The sequence below is a fragment of the Ambystoma mexicanum genome, chromosome 10 (genome assembly GCF_040938575.1).
Source record: "Ambystoma mexicanum isolate Mex_15411 chromosome 10, UKY_AmexF1_1, whole genome shotgun sequence".
Lineage (NCBI taxonomy): Eukaryota > Metazoa > Chordata > Amphibia > Caudata > Ambystomatidae > Ambystoma > Ambystoma mexicanum.
The window spans coordinates 1225204357-1225224666 of NC_090932.1; positions in this window are offsets into that span (position 1 = coordinate 1225204357).

The window sequence follows — 20310 nt, forward strand, 5'->3', positions numbered from 1 at the left end:
GTGCCTAGCGTCTTGACTTTCTTTTTTGTGGCAATGTTACTTTCAGCTATAGCAAAGCAATCAGAGAAGATCCAAGTTTTTGTTATTATGTTCGGAGTGCCAACCATCATGAGCTTGGTCTGATCTTCATTCAGTGCAACAGATACTTTTCTACCACAATTGCCTTATTCAACTCCCTCAGAGCCATACAAATTCTAACCTTACCATTAGGTTTTAAGCTACAACTTTGGGAAACATCCATTTTGACACTTTTAACTCTTCTATTCCTCCCTCTCTCTTAAGTCTATCAAGTTCTTCCTTAACATTATCTCTTAATGCTATGGGTACATGTATCACAGCATATGTGTCACAGTTTAGACAAACTTTATAAAGGATACAGTCGTGTAAAGGATACAGTCAGCATCCACTCTCGGGAAGCCCTTTCCGCTCTGGGGTAGCTTGAACGTGCAGTGAACCAGATTCTTCCGGGACACCTTGCGCGTGATGCTAAACAAGACTTCCCCCCCAAGAGCATAGCCTGTAGGAATTTAATAATAACTAACAGGCCAGGGGCTTGAGCGAAAAGGCAGGAGCAGCGACAACAGAGCTAAGGGAGCAAACAAAACAATGATTCAATAGGATGAACTAGGGTTATCCAAAATGCAGCGACCAGCCACCCACAATTACCCTCTCTTACCTGCTTAGCCAGAAAGATATCCCACAACCTTATGTGAGTCCAAACACACCACGAAAACCAGGTGATGCAGGAAGAAGGTCCCAGTTGGTCGAAGTTGGTGCAGAGGTTCACCTAACCCAAACGGCACGAGGGCGCCGCTAATGTCCAAAAAGAAATCCCTTGTTCAATTCAGCAAAGCGTCCCTGAAGTGGTGATAAGCAATCCAGGTAGCGACCAGTAGAATCAGGAAAGCGTCCATATAGTAACGTTGATGCGTAGAGTGATGTGTCTTGTGACGAAATGAAAAGTACCATTAAACAATCCAGAATGCGTAGAATATTGAAGGGGAATTAGGAAGTCCGTGGAGATAGCAGCCAGAGATAAACAAAGCTTAATTGGAAGTTCAGTGATGAGGAAGCAAATCCGAAAACGTCACAACAAACAGGAGCAGGAGAGAGCAATCCGTATACAAAGCCAGGGGTCCGATTACCAAAGGGAAAACAGTCGAGGGTTTTAGCGCCAGAAATGGTAAGGGAGGAGACGTATGGAATAGTCCGTAAAGCAAGAGCCGGGTCCAGGAGATTCAGAAAACAGGATAACGAGAATCGGGCACTTCAACTAACTGCTTAGTTTTAGGAGCACCCGTGGCATGGACAATCTGAGTTAAATACGAGTTTCTTTCCCAGGACGTGAGACGCGTTGTTGGCGTGTCATGTGACCGCAAAAAGGGGGAATTCTGGGAAATGTAGTGCGGCGTGTCCCGCGGCTTGGAAATAGTCGCCAAGGCAACTTCCACATGGAAACGGATGACCCCAGTCGTCCGTGTGCAGGAACGCGGGGCATGACAGTACCCCTCCGCAAAGAGCGACTACCCCTGCGGGCACGCAATCTTTCCAAAAAGAAGGCACGCAAAAGCCGGGGTGCATGCACATTTGAGGCCGGTTCCCAAGTTCTATCTTCGGGGCCGTAACCTTTCCAATCAATCAGGTAAGATCGTACTCCGTGACGCAGACGAGTGTCCAGTATAGCATGCACTTCGTATTCGTCTTCCCCCTGCACGTCGATGGGAGCGGGAGCAACAGAAAGACGGGTACCAGGTACAAAGGGGCGGAGGAGGGAAACATGGAAAACAGGGTGAATCCGCCAATGAGATGGAATGTCCAAACGGATTGCCGCAGGATTGAGACAATGCAGTACCTTATAAGGACCTACATAGCGAGGCAAAAGCTTTCGTTTACCCCGAATGTTGAGATGCTTGGTCGAGAGCCAGGCACGATCACCCGGTGCATAAGAGGGGGCAGGTGAACGATGCCTATCCGCTTGTTCTTTTGTCCGAGACTGCGCAGCCAGGAGATGAGACATAATCGAATCGCGGATAGCAACCAATGTGTCTCTTGTAGATTTTGCAGCAGGGATCTGGTCCAATGAAGGTAGGTCATGCGGAAGAATCCTTGGGTGTAGACCATACAAAGCGTAAAACGGGGAACAACCTGTTGAAGAGTGCCGAGAGTTATTATAAGCAAATTCTGCGGTTCCCAGAACAGACAACCAGTCGGTCTGATGTTGCAAGCACAGACAGCGAAGGTACTGCTCCATGGTGCCATTGGTGCGTTCGGTTTGTCCGTCCGTTTGAGGGTGGTAGGATGATGAAAGCCGTGCATCTATGCCCAAGGAATGGGTAAGGGCTCTCCAGAACCGTGAGGTAAACTGGGTGCCCCGATCGGAAATCATGATTGTAGGAAGACCGAAGAAACGTACCACATGATCGAAGAATAGTTTAGCCAACAATGGAGCAGTAGGTAGACCAGAACATGGTATAAACCGTGCCATCTTTGTGAAAACATCCACTACTACAAGCACAGTTGACATCCCCCTGACCAAGGGGAGTTCCACCACGAAATCTAGAGTAACCGTATGCCACGGATGTGGTGGGAGAGGCATCTTCATCAATAGACCGAAAGGTTTCCCAGGTTGTCTCTTGCATTGAATACACACCGCACACTTGGATACGTATGAATCAGAATCTTTCCTCATGCCCGGCCACCAGCACCATCGATGTAACAGGTCATAGGTTTTAAGCTGACCCGGGTGCGCAGCCAACGGGGTATCATGTGCCCATTCCAAGGCCTTCCGTCTGGTTTGGTCATCAGGTAAATACAAAAGCCCATGAACATAAGGAAGACCCGTAACGATTCGGGCATCCAAAGTATTGAGAAAAGAAGCATGATCTTTGGTCCACTGTCGTACTCGGTCAAGGAGTGAGGCGGAGACCGAACAGACACATACTACAGAACCCGAGGGCAATATAGGCGACACCGAGTCCTGGGTAATAAAATCGGTACCGACACGGGATAGGGCATCCGCCTTCCCATGTAGAAGGCCAGGGCGATATGTAACCGTGAAATCGAATAGTGTGAAGAACAAATGCCAACGTATTTGGCGGGCATTAGTACATTTTGCATGTGAAAGAGCTTGGAGGTTCCGATGGTCAGAGTACACCGTTATGGTGTGTCGAGCACCCAGGAGATGGTGTCTCCACTCCTTGAAAGCCGCTCGAATTGCCAGAAACTCTCTCTCCATAACGGTATAGTTGCGTTCAGCCGGGGACAGTTTTCGAGAGAAATAGGCCACCGGGTGCAACCGCTGCGTAGCAGGGCAGGTCTGAGACAGGATGGCCCCCACCGCTATTGCGGAGGCATCAGCCTCCACTATAAAAGGGAGAGAGGAGTTTGGGTGTTGTAGAACAGGAGCTGTGGTGAAGGCCTTCTTTAATGCCTCAAAGGCCGACTGGGCTTCATTGTCCCAAACAAAGGGGACTTTGGGACTAGTGAGACGAGTAAGAGGTGCCACTATTTCAGAGAAGGAGGCAATAAAGCGTCTGTAGAAATTTGAAAAACCCAGAAAAGACTGGAGCGCTTTTACAGAGTCCGGAACCGGCCAGTCCATCACAGCTTTGACTTTGGAAGTGCACATGAGCACCCCTTTTGCTGATATTTGGAACCCTAAGAACTCAACAGAGGCGGCGTGGAACACACATTTCTCTAGCTTAGCATAGAGGGAGTGAGTACGTAAACGCCGCAGCACGGAGCGGACATGCTGGATGTGTTGAGTGAGTGAATCCGAGAATATCAGGATGTCGTCTAAGTAGATCACTACATAACAATCCAGCATGTCTCCAAAGATGTCGTTAACGAAGTGCTGAAAAGTGGCGGGGGCGTTACAAAGCCCAAAGGGCATGACACAGTATTCGTAGAGCCCAAACTTCGTCTTAAAAGCTGTTTTCCATTCATCACCACTTCGCATTCTAACCAAATTATATGCCCCTCTGAGATCTAATTTGGTATAAATGGTGGAAGATGTCATCTTGTCAAGTAGTTCCGTTATGAGGGGTAGTGGGTACTGGTTTTTTATTGTTATCTTGTTCAAGGCCCTATAATCTACGCAAGGGCGTAGGTCTCCCTCCTTTTTTGGCACAAAAAATATGGGAGAGGCAGCAGGGGACCGGGAAGGTCGAATATGTCCCAGACGCAATGCTTTATCCACATACTCCTTTAGATGTTCCTCTTCTTGGACGGTTAAGGAGTAGACACGACCGTGAGGCACCACTGCCCCAGGCACTAAGTCGATGGGGCAGTCGTAACAACGGTGTGGAGGGAGTTTCTCTGATAGCCCCTTGTCAAAGACATCAGAAAAGTCCTTGTATACCGTCGGCAGTTCGGACGTTGGATCACTCCGCGTGGCATTAATGGAGGGGACATTAGCCACCAAAGCCAAACAAGGAGAAACAGACGTCATATCTGGGTTTCGAAGACAATGTTGGGTACAAAACACAGAAGAAAAACGCACCGTCTGTTGGATCCAGTCGATTTCAGGGTTGTGAGTCCGAAGCCAGGGGAGACCAAGAATGATGCCAAACTGAGGGGCCGAAATAAGGTCAAATACTATATATTCAGTGTGGCCTTCTGTGGTGGACATGCAAAGCGGGGTTGTCTGTTCCGTTTAATTGTGGAGTGGCCGACGCGTTTCGAGGGTAACCTCTTCTTCATAAGGGCCCAATTGAACTGTTGACAACATTTCAAGGAGACAAAAAGTAAAATCTTTGAAATGTTGTCAACAGTTCAATTGGGCCCTTATGAAGAAGAGGTTACCCTCGAAACGCGTCGGCCACTCCACAATTGGACAGCATCACCTCTCCATCATTTATTGCTTCTTCGCAATTTGTTTTAATATGTTAAACGTCACGAATTACTTTGTACAACAGAATGTGCCTTTTGGCAAATTTTGTTTTCCTCTTTGCCAAATAAATTGTTATATGCTCAACTAACAAACTGCTGTTATATATCTATATCCATATATTTGAAGGCCCTATGTGGCATCAGTAAACAGTGTGCAGGGGACGGGAGGGCCCCACTTTTTGGGTCCTCTTCTATTTTCTCTTTTCTGATTTAGGCTTTGTGCCAAGGCCTTTTTTCCTCCCCCGCACCTTTAAATTCTTAAACCAGCTCTTCTGTACATATAATGATGATTTGAATTTCTATATCAATTGTTACCAGGTGTGCACCACTGTCAGCATTTTTGTTGTCTGTTCCGTTACCCATCCGGATACCAGACGAGAACCGTCTACAGCATGCACCTCCTCAGGTCTAACCTTAGGAACTACCATTAAACCATGGCACCGAGCCAACTGTATATCCATGAAGTTACCGTTAGCCCCTGAATCAATCATGACTGGATTGGTGAAAGGCTCCACACCAGGGATCACAAAATACATAGCCAGGTAGATGTGTGAGGAGGGGGAACGTTGTTCCGAGCCATCTGTTTGGTGACTCATCCTTAGGGCTCGGCTTAAGGACGAGTCTTGGCGTTTCCCGCCGTCTTGACAGGTCGCCTAGGGCATACACGGATATAGTGGCCTGACTGGCCGCAATAGAAACATAGATTGTTAACCATACGCCGTTCCCGTTCGGCTTTGGTTAATGGACCTCTGACAGCTCCTATTTGCATCGGTTCGACCTCTCCTGGAGAGGCAGAAGAGGAGGTTTCTGGCTTGGCTGGAAGACGAAGATCAGGGATACGTCGTTCGCCACGTCTCTGTCGTAGCCTAGCATCGACCTGTAAAACCAGGTCTACCAGTTCCGGAAAACTGGGCGGTAGAGCCGGTACCACTGATAGAGCGTCTTTTAACTCTTCCGAAAGTCCCTTATAGAAGACGGCTGCTTTCTTCTGTTCGGGCCATGTAGTTTCCGCTGCTAACTGATTAAAGCGGGCAAGGTAAGATAAGAGGTCCGTTTTGCCCTGACTGATAGCAAGGAACTCGAGGTCAGAAGTTTGTGCCTTGTAACGCATGTCGAATACTCTATTCATGGATTGAATAAGGGTATCAAAATCATACAAGGCTGGGTCGTTGGCTTCGAGTAACGGGTTAGCCCAAGCCGCTGCTGTTCCTCCCAAATGGGAAAGAAGGAACGCTGCTTTAGTAACAGCATCAGGAAATGCCAGTGGCCGACACAGAAAATGCAGACGGCACTGATTTATGAAGGTCCGATATGTTTTTGGATCTCCAAAAAAGCGTTCCAGAGGGGCCAAGGGAAAAGGTCCAGGAAGTACAATGGGGGCTGAAGCAGGAGGTTGAACTTGGGGTGTAGGAGGAGCTGCCGCTGCAACAGCATCATCAAACTCCTCATCGGGTGGTAGTGGCTGCAAGAAACTCTGTAGTACATCCATGCGCTGATGGAGGGTCGCATGTGCTGATGCCATGTCGGTACGCAAAGCCGCAAAGGCTTGCATCAAAGTAGCCATTTGATCAGCTCCGGTGTCCATGACCGACAGGCAAAAATAGAATAGGCTCCTAAATCTGTCACAGTTTAGACAAACTTTATAAAGGATACAGTCGTGTAAAGGATACAGTCAGCATCCACTCTCGGGAAGCCCTTTCCGCTCTGGGGTAGCTTGAACGTGCAGTGAACCAGATTCTTCCGGGACACCTTGCGCGTGATGCTAAACAAGACTTCCCCCCCAAGAGCATAGCCTGTAGGAATTTAATAATAACTAACAGGCCAGGGGCTTGAGCGAAAAGGCAGGAGCAGCGACAACAGAGCTAAGGGAGCAAACAAAACAATGATTCAATAGGATGAACTAGGGTTATCCAAAATGCAGCGACCAGCCACCCACAATTACCCTCTCTTACCTGCTTAGCCAGAAAGATATCCCACAACCTTATGTGAGTCCAAACACACCACGAAAACCAGGTGATGCAGGAAGAAGGTCCCAGTTGGTCGAAGTTGGTGCAGAGGTTCACCTAACCCAAACGGCACGAGGGCGCCGCTAATGTCCAAAAAGAAATCCCTTGTTCAATTCAGCAAAGCGTCCCTGAAGTGGTGATAAGCAATCCAGGTAGCGACCAGTAGAATCAGGAAAGCGTCCATATAGTCACGTTGATGCGTAGAGTGATGTGTCTTGTGACGAAATGAAAAGTACCATTAAACAATCCAGAATGCGTAGAATATTGAAGGGGAATTAGGAAGTCCGTGGAGATAGCAGCCAGAGATAAACAAAGCTTAATTGGAAGTTCAGTGATGAGGAAGCAAATCCGAAAACGTCACAACAAACAGGAGCAGGAGAGAGCAATCCGTATACAAAGCCAGGGGTCCGATTACCAAAGGGAAAACAGTCGAGGGTTTTAGCGCCAGAAATGGTAAGGGAGGAGACGTATGGAATAGTCCGTAAACCAAGAGCCGGGTCCAGGAGATTCAGAAAACAGGATAACGAGAATCGGGCACTTCAACTAACTGCTTAGTTTTAGGAGCACCCGTGGCATGGACAATCTGAGTTAAATACGAGTTTCTTTCCCAGGACGTGAGACGCGTTGTTGGCGTGTCATGTGACCGCAAAAAGGGGGAATGCTGGGAAATGTAGTGCGGCGTGTCCTGCGGCTTGGAAATAGTCGCCAAGGCAACTTCCACATGGAAACGGATGACCCCAGTCGTCCGTGTGCAGGAACGCGGGGCATGCCAATATGACATAGGCATGACCCTCTCCTTGAGTTCTATCTTATGACAATATCCCTTAAGCGTCCCTCTTCCATCTTTAAATATAGTAGGAAACAATCATTTTTGGTTTCCTTTCACATATTCTCTGCTTTCCATTTCATTCGTTACCATGATTGATACTGGATCCTCTCTCCTAGGATTCAGTGTAATTTTAAGTGTGGCTTGGTCTTCCCAGCCCAAACAATTCACTCCCTAGTTAGCCACACACACCTCCACTTCTGCCAATCTCCCTTCAAATTCAATTAAGGCCATTCTATAACCGAGCATTTTAATCACAGAGCTCTCAAACGCTCCTGGGTCTTTATTATCAGATTTCTTCATTCAGGTTCATAACCCTTTCTACAGAGCTCCCTCTATTTATCATTTGTAATAATTCTATATGGAGATCCAGAATCCACTGTCAACTCTGAGTACACACCATCGATTTTAAACATGCTCTTCAGTGCCCTTTTTCCTTTGCCTTGCAGTATAGTAACAAAGTCCACACCCTGCTCTTCCTTCTCTTCCCTTTCCTCTTCATCTTCCTGTACCCACCTTACTCTGCTGTCTTGTTTTCTATTCCTACATACAATTCCAAAATGGCCTCCCATCCCCCAACTTTAACAGTTTTTATTTAAAGCAGGCCAATGTTATGCATTAGCATGATGTACCTTTTTCCCCACAATGATAGCATCTTTCACCCGAAAATATAATCTTCTTTTCCTCAGCATCATCGCACTGCCTACTCTTCCAGTCCTCTTTATTTTTACTCTCGCCAGCACTATTCTCCTTATATTTCCCAAAAGGTGTCCCTTTCATCTCTTTTGATTTGACTACAGCATTTTCTGTCGGTTTCTGCAAGTCCTTAACCTTCGGTTTAATTGCTTTTGCACAAATTGTGGCATGTTACCCCTCCTTAGCAATCGCTATGGTTTCTTCCAACGAAGGATCATCACATATCCATAGTCTCTCTTGCATAATATTACTGTTCATATGTATTATAATCTGATCCCTTATAAAATAATCTTGTTTTAACTGCCTGCCGAAATTGCACGTCAATGCTAACTTTTTGAGAGCACTTACATAGTCATCTACAGATTCATCCCTCTTTTGCTTCCTTGAATACAAATAGTATATATTTACAGCCACATTGGTTTTGGGTTAATAATATATATCAAGGCTTTTCAATGCCACTCCATATTTATTTCTTCCTTCTCCTGTCCGTGATTGTAAAGGGGCCATTCTCTGAAACTTTGGTATCCCTCTGGACTTAGGGAGTGTAATAATAACATTTTATTTTTTGTTGGTGGGAAATTTTCATTTTCAATAGTTCCAATATAGTTCACCCAGTATTCCTTCTAATCTGTGCATGGAATTGGTGGCTCACCAGGCACTCAGAGAAATGGTTGAGGTGGGTGTATAATTGTATGGTTCCCACTTGTTGCAGCATTATTTGTGTTTACTTTGTGTTTATTTGCTGTTTTCAGTATCACAGTAATTTTACAGCAGTACTGACATGATGAAGGAAGGGAGAAATAACAATTATAACTGAAACATAGGCAAGATGGCGGCACGCAACTGAACGTTATAAGGTTCTTTCCTTCAATCACTGTGCTATCTTGCCGACCCTTTCCTGGTAGCACGTTGGCACATGTTTTGAGGTCCTTTCCTCAGAACCCCATGTCTCCAACAAGTAGCACCCGCTCATGCTAATTTGAGTGCTTGAATTACACTGAAGCTCATGCCTCACCTCAGGGTTTTCCACTTTCACTTTGGGAAACTCCAGCCTCTGGACAACAGGAGACACCTCCAACGGACATGCAATCCAGTTTAGATCCCAATGGAGACACTGGAACATTTCAATGCAGCACCCCTGGGTTTTCTTAACTTTGTCCAGCACTCGTGGTGTAACTCCAGCCACTCATCCCCAAATGAAGGATGTGGTCCACACAAGTAGGCTTCTTTTATATTCTTTTATTTATTAAGTAGCTATCTTCAATAACCCGTGGATACCACTACATCTTCTCCCTAAACAGTGCAACTGCTTCTCTCTCCACGAACCGTCTCCTTTAGAAGGTCTAAGCTCCCAGCACTCTGATTCTATCACTACCTCTTTACTACTATGTCACCATGTGAATGCATGCGTGCGTGTTGGTATGTGCTCGGTAACAGCTGGCAAAGCGGTACCACTCAGGCAAACTAGAGCTCTCGACGCTTTTACACTTGGGCTTTTTGTGTGAGTCTTGGGCTGTTATGCTCAGAGCTTGTGAATTAATCACCCTGTCCCCCAACTCAGAGAAGTCCCCTGATGCACTATTAAAGTGTGACAGAGGGAACCTGGATCGTTTGGTCCTTGGGCCTTGACAGCGCTCCTGCATGACACATTTTGCCAGAGTGCAGCTCAGTCTTGTTCTGGGCCCAATTCCTCCCCTGCTCAGACACAGACACATATACCAGATCAGTACATGGGAATATCTAGTCAAATGCAGAAATGCTTTTGATGGGTAATGACAGACAACGAGGAACAAACACAGCTAAAGTTGGTTGCTAGTCATACGCACAACAGACACAATCAGACAGCTCTCTGACAACCAACGGTCAACAACTATTCAGCCCCATTCAAATCAGGCACATGCTGGCAGACATCTGGGAAAACGTATGTTAAGTTGCAAACAGACGAGCTGCCACGTAAGTGATAGTCAGGTGCAGACAGATGTCTAGGACCGCATATTGTGTGAGATTAATCCTTTCACTGTAGAGTTTATGGATAAATCCCAAAACAGATTGTTAGAGCTTAATCAAAAGCATACCTCGCCATCATGTTCTGTCTCTCATTAAGTCTCTTACACTGCATCATTCAATATCTTCCCCTCAGTCTTTGTCCCCTGTCTCCCCAATCAGTTATCTGCATCCCAATACTTGTCTCCATATAAGCCTCTCCACAACATAGCAGGGGTGTGTCTGTAAAGTGCACATTCATCGAAGAAGGACCTCTTCGCACCATAGACAAATAACAGATTTATATTTGTGTTTATTGATGTTCCTTGTTGGTACCTAAATATATTGTTGGGTATCCATAGAAATGTTCGAATATAAAAAAAAAAACCTATGTCATATTTGTTCGAATTTCGGCTGTATGAAAATTTCAAACAGTCGAAAATTTCAAACAAAAATGCCATACGGTGCCATTATAGCAAAGAAGGGGAGCGGGGTGTTTTGTGGGTTTCTGCCACACGCTTTTGCGCTATAATGGCACAAGTGGTTGTGACGGTCCCCCGCTCCCTGTACAATAAAGTTTAAAAAAGGACCCTGCGGCGCAGGTTCCCAACCACATAAGTGAAGGGAACTGGCGTTGCAGGGAGACAGGGAGTCGGCGGCACACAGCCAAGTGAGCCGCCAAAAGGGGAGGTCCGTGAAAAAAACGAAAATCAGCTGACTATTTGCATTTGATTTTTTCATGGACATCCATTTTGTTGTATATTTCCAGTAAGTCTCTGTATCCTGGTCTCTTGTCCCCCTCACCATCCACACACCTAATCTCTTAAATTGAGGCTTTCACCTTAGTCATCAAGCTCTCCCTTCATGCCAGTCTCTCTTGGCACCAGCAAGCATCAGGAATATTTTTGTGTGAGATAGTGAGGTCTAATTCAGGATTTCTTTCTTTGCTTCATTGATACTTTCACCACCGTTCTACCTCACCCTTAGCCTCTCTCCAATCAAAGTCTGGGGTCATGTTGCTCAATGTACTGATTGCACGGATGGGACCGCCTCGGTTCGATCTTTTATGTTCAAATATCCATCATACCATTTGTATCAAGAAGCAATGCAGAGCTTTACATGTGAAAGACGATATTGACTTTACTCTTCACATTTTCACTTTGCTTGTGGGAAAGTGTAAATGCCTTTTGCAATCAATGATTGCTGGATGCATTTGCAATGCAACCCTATGGAATCAGCCTGCTTTTACAAGGTGGTAATTGCAGGCAAATCCTATTGGAATCTGTTACATTACCACCAGCAATAAAGTACATACTTGAAGTAATAAAGATGCATTTGTCAGGCAGACCTCGCACAGCAGGCGGAGAAGTATAGTTTGTCCTGCTTACCAAATCTCCATGACAAAATGTATAGAATCCTGCAGACTAGTAAAACATGCCTTGAAATCATACCACCATTATTGTTTCCATTTATGCCGCTCTCTGTGACTTGGAACATGACCCCCAGAGTGGTTAATTTTCTTAATCTCTTTTACTTTTCTTTACAGTCTTTTTCTTAAAAGACCTCGATTTTGATGGCGAAAGTGCGTTTTAGTTGTGTTCATTTACTTTAGTTGAATATTATTTGTAGAGCACAGTTTATGCCCCAAAGGTGCTAAACAAACCTGTTCTGATAATTATTCAAAGTATGGTGGCAACTTTTTATCCTATTTTACCATTCGTTTTTTATAGGGAGTGATAAGATTCAATATTGAAATATGAAAAGGAAACACTGGGAAGCTGATGTGTGTGTGTGTATTACAGGGCCTGCAGTAGCGGGCCCGTAGTTATGGTTAAGTTGCTTAATCATAGGATTAGCACTTTTTGGGTGGCTTATAACTTCACCCCATCCCCACCCCCCCCAGATGGATCCTCACGAAATGTTGTGAAAAAAGTATATGGCTCTGCAAGATTGATTCTGCAAAGTTTGGTGAGGTTTCGTTAAGGGGGGGGCAAAGTTACCAAAATGTGTGGTTTTTCCCATTGACGCAATGGAAAAGAAATCTTTCGCATGCCTACAGCCCAAACCGCTGGACGGATTTTCATCAAATTTGCATTTGGTGTAAACGCATCCAGTAGTTTATTTTTTAAATGACAAAAAATTAGGTAAAAAAAAATTAGTGCTATCTGGGTTTGGTCCGTGGACTGACATCCCTGTTCGGTCTGCGGACGGGCCTCCGATTGGTCTAGAGGGACGGCGTGATGTCTGCGGACATCAGACGTCCCCGCTGATTGGATGATGAAAAAGTGTGAGGTGCGTCAGATTTTCGGGCACGCCCGCCATGTTGGATTCATGGACAGCCGCTGTCAAAAATATTAATCAACACAACATTGCACTTGTCAAACCTATCAAACAATATCTGGCGAGATCCCTGGGGAGGTGAGGGGTGATGAGGATGGGATATGGCTTTAAAAAACCCAGGACAGTCCTGTGATGTCTGTGAACATCTTATTGCAGGGTTGGTGAAAAGCAGTTTTTGGATTGCTTATAACTTTGGCACCACTCAAAGAAACTGCATGTAATATGGGATTTCCATTCTAGTCCTGATTCTAAATGGTTATGGAAAGTGTGGGGCTGTTTTGTCAAGATAAAACCAAATTAGAGGGGGGTTCCCAAAATATTTTAAAGGCTTATAAATGTGGTGCCATTTGACGAATCTGCACAAAAGTTTGAAAAAAGATTTTAGATCAAGATATTAATGTTTTTGTAAAGTTTGATGGGAATATGTCAAGATGGGGCAAAGTTAGAGGGGGTCTTAACATTTTTAGTTGGCTTATAACTTAGTTGCTGTTTGACGAACATAGACAAAAGTTTCAAGAAAGATTATAGACCCAACTTTGAATGTTTGTGCAAAGTCTGAATGAATTTTGTCAAGTGGGGGCTAAGTTATATGACTATTGTATGGACATACATTTTGACACTTTAAGAAAAATGAAACATGGGTGGATTTCCAGCAAACTCGTGCAAGGAGCTTTGACAAGGACCCGAAAGCATGGTTTTGAAAATGTGTCCCCGTTTTATTTTTTGACAAGTATCAGATACAAAAAATAATGATATAGCTTTGGAGACTGAGGTATAGCCTGTGGCCATGGGCAGTGGCCAGATTGTCCAGTTCATGGCATAAGGTCATGACCTGGACAATCTGGCTACTGGCCATGACCACGAGGGATGACCAATGGAGATAAATTGGCCATGTCCACCAGGGACCAGCTATGTGGTCAAGATTTTCGAAATTGTGATAGATTTGAAAGGAAAGAAATGTGCTCATAGGTACAGGTTGAAATTCTGGATGAGATTGCAGCAAATATGCACAAGGAGGGTCAGCAGGAACTGGAAAGCATCGTTTTGCAAATATGTCATGTGTTTTTTATTTAAAGTATAAATAGTAAGTACACAACACAGGGATATAACCTTGGTGTCTGGGCAATGCACCTGGTCGTCAGCAAGGAGAAAAGTGTACTGTAATTTGCTTATTGTGGCATGCGGCATGGCCAAAGCAGTAGGTTTGAATGGGAAAACATATTCTGCTTGCGGTTACAGACAAAAGTGGTGGACTAGATTACAACAAACTTGCGCGATGAGCATTAACGAGGACCTGCAGGCAAAATATGTCTCGTGTTTTATTTTTTCAAGTGTAAGGATGTAAGATGTAGAAAAACTAATGATATACATTTGGTGTCTGGGTAGTGGGCCTGGACCTCGGCAAATGCAAATGTGTACTCTGATTTGTTTATTGGGGAATGCGGCATGGCTGAAGCCTATGCCCAATGGATTTGGAGACTGCCCATGGCTGCAAGTTATGGGCACTGCCCATTGGTTACATTATTATGGTATAGTGGACACTGAACTAGGATGCAGGGTAGGTTCAGTGAATAATAGTGGTGGTTTGGTTCGGCTGGGGTAATGGTTAAACCTTATGCTGTAGGCAATTGAACAATGATTTCCATCCCCAGCATGCACTGCTGATAGCAACAAACATAAGTATGCGTTGCAAAAAATGTGTTTCTTAAAGGAGCTGTATAGTTCTTTCATATATGTGAAAAGAGGAATTATTAATAACTTATATACAGTGATGTAACCCCATGAACATTTTTCACTTATAGAAATCTATTAAATTTACAGAAATAACATTTTTAAAGGGATGTTATGGTTAAGATGCAACCCACCTTTGGGACTCCTCTGCTACAGTAGTTACCTAGTAGCGTCACACCTTGACCTACCTTGGTATTTCCTTCCTGGGTTCTCATGAGCACTTGCCCATCTGTACTGCCCCTTCTATTTATGAACTTCTCTCACTAAAAAATGCAAATGTGCATTTATAGGAGCATTATTTACAATTTATTTGGATATGTAAGGGAAATGTAGATGGAAAAGATTTGTAAAAGATTGTTAAGTGGCAGTTGGTGTGTGGAAGCTGAAAATGGTCATAGGGTTCTCTCTTCGCCTTCTGCAGGCTGCCATGCAAAGGGAAGAGGGGCTCTGTATGGAGCTCTGCCTTCCCTTTCCAAGGTGGCCATCTTGGAAACAGATTTTTCTTCCTGCAGCGGGATGTCCCATGTGTGCCGCCGTAGAAAGGAAAATCCTTTTTTGTAGCACCACAGGTTAGCGCTTTGGCAAGCCAGGGTGCTAATGGCATTCATCTCCCATCGCAGGGGCGGGAATGGGGGATAATAGTTCCGAAGCCCTCGTTATCCGCCCTCGCTTTGCTTGGTCCGATAACTTGGGCTGCCGGACCGTTATCCCTCGTTCCACTTCTAATGTCATAAATTACATTTGTGATGTCATCTTTCATGTCCTGGGTGTTAGTCGTAGCAGTGCATGATGGCGGCGCGAGTTATGGTTGCTTGGCTTACCATAAATGTTGAATTTCCAGGTTTTTTGGTTTTACTTGTAACCATAATGTCCCTTTAACAACATTTCTTTCAGTGAATTTGATAGGTTTTTATTTTTGCACCCTTAATCTGCTACAAGTTCCTTATTTTATACTCACCCCCAATGTAGCAGTTGTAGAGTCTGCAGACAGTGCAGTAGTTTGCAGAAGGTAGTATTGACAAAGCCAAGAAGCAGAAGGAACAACAGAAAATGCTGTACCCTTGAACCAATAAACACAAACAAACATGACTTATATTTACTACACCCAAAATATACCTTTTTGCACAAAATCATCATTTGAAAATGAACAAATTATTTTTTCATTTAGCACACAATAGGTATCATTATAAGTGTGGCGGATCGGAAACAATGGTGCCAGTAAGTTTACCAGCACCCTTGTTTCTGGACCGCCACACTACAGGTCTGCCTACCGGGGCCTCTGCGCGCGACAGGTCTGACTTGCCGAGCGTAGTGGCCTCGGTAGGCAGAATTGTCACAGAAGCACCAGCACCGTTAGCAACAGTGCTTCCGTCTCCCCACTCTCAAAGAGTCCTATGGAAATGGGGAGTTTAAAAATCTGGCGCTGGAAAACAAGGTCTCACTAAATAGTGCACTGAATTTATTTCTCTATTATTACCATTCATTATATAAACATTTCTTTGAAGAAAAAAACACTATTTGTTTTTCTCACAGAAATGGCAAACACACTGGAGTGGTTATAAGAAGAAATGAGTGACAATAACATTTCTAATCCTATACAATACATGGTTTAGTATAATATTTAAAAAATACTGTAGTTTGTAGAAACCTCACTGAAAAAAAAGAATTTCTTATTTTTGTACAGTACATAGTTGTCATGAAGAAGCAACACCTGAATTTAATTATGCATTCCCAACTGTACATCATGAGATCAAGATGCTGTCTGAAAAATTGGATCAAATTGGCAATCACTTTAAAGCACGTCACAAATCATGTGATTAAAACTTTTTAATATCACTGTCCTTCCTACACCTGTCCCCCTAAACCCTAGCAATCAACCTCATCATATTCCCCAAAATTGTAATCTTAGACGCTTCTGTCGGGGCGATTATCCCGGAGTCGGCAGAGCCGTCCGCGGACCTCCGGGCTAGGAGGCCCCAACTCCTCCCGTGTCCCCAAAAAATGAGAATGAGACACACACAAGAAGCAAGGCTGAGACTGCGGTTTATTGCAACGGCAGGGACGGGTTTCTCGTATGCGTTCGAGAAAGCACAACAATCACCCTCAGAGGGGCTCGCAGGCCCTTTTTACTACAGTATGACGCGCTACCCGCGCCACCTGAGAAAGTTAGCACGAAAACCTATCGCCACTCAGGATTGGCTCTCTGAGTGGTAGGGTTAGTATGGTTAGCATACAGAGAAAGTTGTTATTGGAAGGGACCAGATCAGGTGGTATACTTGGGCTGTCCCTGACATTTGTTACTTCAGAATTGCAACAAGGGGACCCTTGGTGATTGGCTATGAGAAATGGCATCAGTAGTGAGTACCCCTGTGTTCTGATTGGTTCTCCTGCGAGGCCCCAAGCCTGGGACCATTGTCGTTCCCACCTCGCGGTGTACCTGTCATTAGCAACAATGTGCAACTATGTGTTTTGTGCAAACAATGGACAGGTCTTCTCATAGGCTCGTAGGCGAGTCGTTCCCATCGCTGTAGGTGTCCATCTTGCTGCTTCGTTGTTGCACCCTGTGAGACCCTGGCTGCTTCTCTGTCTCGTAGACTTGGCACCTTGTCAGTTCGGCTTTGTCACGTGTGGAGAGACCGTGGCTGGAGCAGAATTATGAGCATTTGATTTTAGTATTCTGTGTCTGAAGGCTTAGCATTTGCAGGTGTAACCTTGGCGCTGGGCTTTCAGCATGCCAGTTGCAACATCGTGGCCTTGGCTGTGGGCCCTCGTTAGGGGCTTGTTCTGCCTGATCAGCACTTGTATTTTGTTCTGAAGCGGTTTTCGTTTGCAAGGCTCCAACCTGGGGACTCTTGCTCGCGGCCTACTCGGGCCCAGTTCATGGGTCCCTGGTGGTCGTGGAGTGACAGATCATCATATGCAGCACTAAGTATATGTGATAGCGTCTTGTAGAGATAGGTGGCAAGGAAGCATCAGCAAGCATATACACAATCTCTTCAGGCGTCTTGCGTTTCTGCTGTGCTCTAGAAGGCCTATGTGAAAAATAAAAAAGATGCGCGTCTGTGAGTGTGACGGTCCGCTATGTCATAACACTGAGTATGTTCTTCATGTAGGTTGGTGTCTGAGTGACCAGTGTGCAAGGTGGCACGTGTGCTCTTGTCTGTTGGCTATGTCATCATGGCATCTCTAACGATGTGGATACTTGTAGTAATTGCTCTAGTCGAGTTCATCCATGCCGCAGGTCTCATCTTGAGCCATGGGGGCTGGTGTTGATCTTACAGGTGGGCATACTCCTCTTATGTGTAAGTTCTTGAACCAAGGTATTTTTTTGTCTGGCAAATAGGTGAGCTCATCTCGTGGAGGGTGTCTGGGCCGTGATCCCTTAGGCCATGGATTGGATGAGATTGGGGGGAGGGTGTTATCCCATTCTCCCACTTCAGTCCCCCCTCTGGTCGACTTGTCGACCACAAACTCATCCTTCTCCTTATCTCCTTTTACTCTCCATACTTTAGTTACTCCAGCCAAGTGTCCATAATGGTTCACATTATCTTCAAAAGACCAGTACATATATACGCAGGTGCCACCATGTTTGCAGTATACCCATCTCCCTACATAGATCATCGGGTTTCTTGGGTTCTCCACTTTCAGGAATGATGGATCCTTGTGGTTGTCGATAATTTGTTTGTGCAGCCTCTCTCTTTCCTTTATTATCATATCCGTGTGTAGAGCGTCATCTGCTAGTAGTAAGGCGTGCATGCCATCCATCTCCATCATTTCATCCACTGTGCGAGCTTTTCTTGCTCTCCAAAACTTTATCATAATCAACAGAGCTGTACCCAGTATTATCAATCCTACAAGTAATTTTAGCCCATCTGATATCCATGAAGGCATCCATGGCCACAGAAAGGAAAACCAGCTGTTGTCCTTCTTTACTCCCTTATTCTCTTCTTCCATCTTTGAGTGCATCAGGGCTAGTTGGGATACTGCTTCAGTAAGTGTTCCATTGTCTGCATCATTAGCAGGAATGAATGTGTAGATGATTGTCCAATTTTCACGCAAACCCCTCCTTCCATTGCACATATCTATTCTGTAGCGCCACCATTCTCACTGCTCGCAGCTCTTCTTTTATTGCGTTAAATCCATTGACGGTTGAATTTATTGTCATCATCAGTTCCCACCGTGTTATCTGAAGCCATTTCGCATTTGCGTATGCCTGCAATCCTGGATGTATTATTGATGAGAAGAACATCGCCGCTCTACTAAATAATCTGTGCTCTGGTGGAATGGAGGTGAGTGCTGTTTCTGATCGTCCCCACAGGTAGTTTCCTGTAAGCGCTTCCGGTTGTCTCTTTGCTCTTGATAATACAGTATTGCTGTTGTTCTCATCACCTACTGTATCCCTCAATGACCTCTTCCTTCTCTTGTTCCCTTCGTCCATCTTGGGGAAATTGGCCAAGTTGACGTGTTTTTGAGGCACAACTAGTGATGGCACGTTGATGGGTACCATAGTACATACTCCATTCCAAGAGGAGGGCAGTGTATGATATGCCTTGTCACCGCAGGCCCAATAGTGATCCATTGTTACCGCTATGCCAGCACCCCCCTCAGGCAACTCCACTATGTCTTTACAGTTGGTGTTGTACCCTACAGCCACATCTCCTCTGTGTTGGTAGCATAATGTGGGTGCAGATAGTGGTAGTATTCTTACTGGGTCTTCATCCTTCTCCATCCACGTTAACATTGGTACATACATACTCCATGTTGTCCAACATCTGTCATTGTGTTCCTGTATGGTGGTAGTGTTTTCTCTCGTTATTATGTTGCTCCCAACTACTCCTATCTGTCATTTATCGTTCATATATACTTTTCCATTTATCACTATAAGGGGCCTTTCCCAGCACCCTTGTTCTCCAGGTATTTCAGTCGCATACCAATCGCATGGCAGGTAGTCCAGTGTAACCTTCTTAGTTTCTCCTTTGTCGGGCCGTCAGTGATGTACCTAAAGGCTTCAGTATGTAGGCTTCTCTTGTGGTAGGCCGAGTATGTTTTGAGGAAATTATTTTTGTATGGATACGTGTCCCCCGTCTTCCATTCTATTCTCACCACCGTCCCTTGGAATCGTCCTCTTGTCTGGAATAGTGCTATATATATCAAGCATGACATCGTTTTTGCTGGTACTTCTGTAGCAACAAATGTTCCTGATGCACTCATGGCATACGGGATCAATGAGAAAACGTAGCAGTTGTCTTCCGTTGTTTGCTTACCAATTTTGGTCATGTGCTTATACCAAATGTTGTTTGATACGTGTGCTGAATCTGTAAGTTATGTGTTAATTTCCTTCTCTTCTACGTATGTGCTGCATTTAACTCTACAACCCTCACCTCTAGTGCTACTTGTACCACCTGATATTGTACCTGTTGCAGCCGTGGAAGGGGGTATGTTAGTCTTAGGTGCAGCCATAATATTCAAAGCATAGGTGTTCTGCCATACAGAGGCAGCCAATAAACCAGTGATTACCAACACACCTAACAGTTTTATTACAGTCACTAATCTCACCGGCATTTTGCTCTTACCTTTGCTGCGGTCCTGCAGCTTATTCTTGCGATGTTAAAGTTGCCCGCCTGAAAATTATGAAGGTATGCATTATTATGGTTAGTATTGTTAATTAAGCACTCCCTATCAGGTAATCGTTCATTGCCCAGGCGAAAAGCTGTTCCCACATTAATCTCAGGGACCTATCCCTCAGAGCTGGTAGGTGCTCATGAAGATGGGGAAATGATTGCTCTATGGCCAAAACAAATGCTGTGTAATACACACGTACCCTCCTTCTTTTCAGAT